Source organism: Mus caroli, chromosome 5 (assembly GCF_900094665.2).
Source record: "Mus caroli chromosome 5, CAROLI_EIJ_v1.1, whole genome shotgun sequence".
NCBI lineage: Eukaryota > Metazoa > Chordata > Mammalia > Rodentia > Muridae > Mus > Mus caroli.
Window position 1 is genome coordinate 80,048,038 of NC_034574.1, and position 3,262 is coordinate 80,051,299.

Consider the following 3,262-nt stretch of genomic DNA (forward strand, 5'->3'; position numbering starts at 1 on the left):
TCTCTCTCTCTCTCTCTCTCTCTCTCTCTCTCTCTCTCTCTCTCTCTGTGTGTGTGTGTGTGTGTGTGTGTGTGTGTGTAATTTGGATGGAGTTTTGTGAAGTGAGGTGATACTGCTGCTCTCAGGAACTACAGAGTTTTAACTAAAAATCCTGTGTCAGGGAAGGGAAACTTCACTTTATGTTTTTGGGTCACAGAGGTAGTGTGGATGGTTGTTGGCTTGCCTGAGGGGTGTGTGTGTGTGTGGGGGGGTGTCCAGGACTTTCTTCAAATAATATATACTTTCCTCTTTGCCTCTCAGAGCTTGAAAATAAGACCTCATTGCTGAAGGCATAATAATAATACACCTCAGACATAGGGCCTGAAGGTATTGAGGTGAAACTTACTTGGACACCTCTTCTCTAAGGATTTTCATAGTATTGGAACTTCTAAACAAGACCTGTAGGGAGAAACAGCCCCTGCTTCCTGTTAGGAGTCCCACAAAAACAAGGTACACATCTATAACATATTCAGAGGGCCCAGGTTCGGCCCATGCTGGCTCTCTGATTATTAGCTCAGTCTCTGAGTCCATATGAACCCATTGATTCTGTGATTTGTGTTTTCAGTAATTGATTCTCAGAATCTTTCCAAGAAGGTCATTCTGGGGCATCCACTTGAACACCCGAGTATTGGGTCCTAAGGTGTCTGATTTCTTGCCCTCAAATCTAGTAGACAATATTTTATGTTAGGATTCAAATTAAAATATACTATTTTAGAAGTTAGTCACAGCTTAACTAAAAATGCCTTTTATAGCATAGGTGTGGTCAGGAAGAGTCAGTAAAAACAATAAAAAACCTGAGACATTATCTGTTTTTCTCTGTATATTTAATTAGGTTGAATGTTATCATGATTTGCCATGTGCAGTTATATGCACACTTGAAAGAGTTACTGAAACATGCATGTATTTAAGATAAGTTTATGCTTATTTACTATAATACTTCTAATTTTCCAGTTTTAATTTCATGTCAAATTAAGTAATCCCATAGTTTATATTCACTTTTCCAATGTTATTTTAAAGGAGTTTAGCATTTTTAAAAATTATTATTTATTATTAATTTTTTCAAGTATTCCATATCCACTAAACTCTCTGTTCAGAAGTTTCTAGAAAGGTGCCATGATGGCAAATCAGTTGAGTTGTCTGTCTTTACCATCCTGGGAATAACCTCACAGACTGTAGATATTTACATTGGCCATTAACCTGACCATGACTTTGTTACCTTTGTCCACATTCATCTGCATGATTGGCATGATGGATTAAATTCAGCTGTGGTAAATTATGTTTATTTACCTTATGAAGAGAGAGCCATAAAAATAAAATAAAGGAGCATTCTATAATTAGATCTTTCTACACTTTCATAAACTCAGTAGATAACTTGGTCTCCCACTGGGGCACCATTTTACCTTTTGTGGAATTTGTGCCAGGGCTGATGCAATTGTGTTGGCTCCTTTCTTGTGTTATGTTCCTGATCATCAACCCCAGAGAAAACACCACCACACCATGTTCTCCTGAGCTCTGTGCAAACTCCTCCATTTCCTGTGAAGATAGAGAATGCTTTACTGCCAAAAATCAAGAGAACATGAAGCTATTGAAGTATTATAGGAATGATAAGTACCAGTGGTCAAGCACAGTCAAGACAATCCTTGCTGTCTTAATCATTCCATGTTCCTGGGGAACATCACTATGTATATTCACATCTTTGAGCAACAAATGTTCCAAAAATAAAATTATAATATGTACATCATATGATGTGATCTGAAAATTGTAATACTTATTGACATTTATTTGTAACTTATAGTGTAACCTCCCCTAGCCTGAAGCAGGCTGAGCCAGATCCTGACTTTGCTGTCACTAAGGAGATTATCTAGGGTGGAGCCTTCCACCCTAGATCACTCTATTATTTAGCCACTGCTGCTGTTCCCCTTCAAGATACTGCTACCTGCTGGGAGGCCACTGAGCTATTCTGGAGACTACATCTCCAGAGACTACAACCTATCCTGCACATCATCACCTGCAGCTGGGCTCCAAAAATGAATAGGTGGGAATGGGCCTTCCCTCACCCCCTTTATAAGCTCATTTGCCATTAAACATTTGAGCTTTGATCAGGAATCTTGACTTAGCTCCATTCTCCTCTCGACCACCTAGTTTCCTGCTCTTTCAGCCCCGGCCTGCCACTCAGGTGTACCCTGTCCATGTGAGCTGTGGGTCAGCTCACAACACTATAGAGAATATGACTTCCTCATTTCCATCTAAACATTCTGTGACCAATGACTTAATGTAAATGGCAGTGATATAAAACTATTAAATGAAATAATATTTGTAAATCCCTTCCGGTAGGTGCCAGCACCAGGTCACCTGGATGTGGAGTCAGTAGCCACCCCCAAAGGTCTCTAGAATACAGCTTCTGAGGCAGACCCCATTTTGGGCTCCAGAACCTGAGCAACTTCCCTGCCAGAGGAGAGGTGTCCGCCCCACCCAGGAGGGCTTTGCCAGAGCACCTGGGGGCGCCATCTTGGTTCCCAGATCCCTCTGAGACTAGTCTGTGCAGGTGAGAGTGTGGACTACAGAAGCTAACAACTTCTGGGACAGGCCCTGTTTAGGGCCTTCATCTTCTGCCAGGAGGCCAGTCCGAAGGCCAGATATCTGTGCACCTTCGCTGTAAGAGGAGAGCTTGCCTGCAGAGAGTGCTCTGACCTCTGAAACGCAGAGGAAAGAGCTAGTCCCCCAGATCTGCTGATAGAGACTAACAGAATCACAAGAGGAACAAGCTCTAACCAGAGACAACTAAATCAACTAACTCCAGAGATTACCAGATGGCGAAAGGTAAACGTAGTGATATTATAAGATTTAATACCATCAGTGTAACTCCACAATTATCTATCGCTATCACATCTTTGATGGCAAGTGTTAATATCCCACCTGGAATCCTATTTTATAATATATGATGTTCTGTTTCATATATGCCATATGACATCCTAAGTCCTGACTATCATATGTCATATGTCTGGAAGCACAGACTGTGCAACCCCACTTACTTGGAGTTTGATTACAAGTCTCATTCACAGACACACAACCTCTATGATGTCCAAACCATCAAATCAGTACTAAGACTTGAGTATTTTCCATTGTCAGTATAAAATTGAATCAGCATGGTTTTATAATATCAGAGCTTCACTACTTCATGCTGGGAAAGGTGTGGCAGAGGAGAACAGCTCTGGTTCTGATG

The 3,262-nt window shown here is 41.1% G+C and overlaps 1 pseudogene; it reads right to left on the reverse strand.

Moving 5' to 3' along the window:
* Positions 1 to 3,262, reverse strand: part of LOC110294878 — a 14,876-nt pseudogene that overhangs the window by 3,844 nt on the left and 7,770 nt on the right.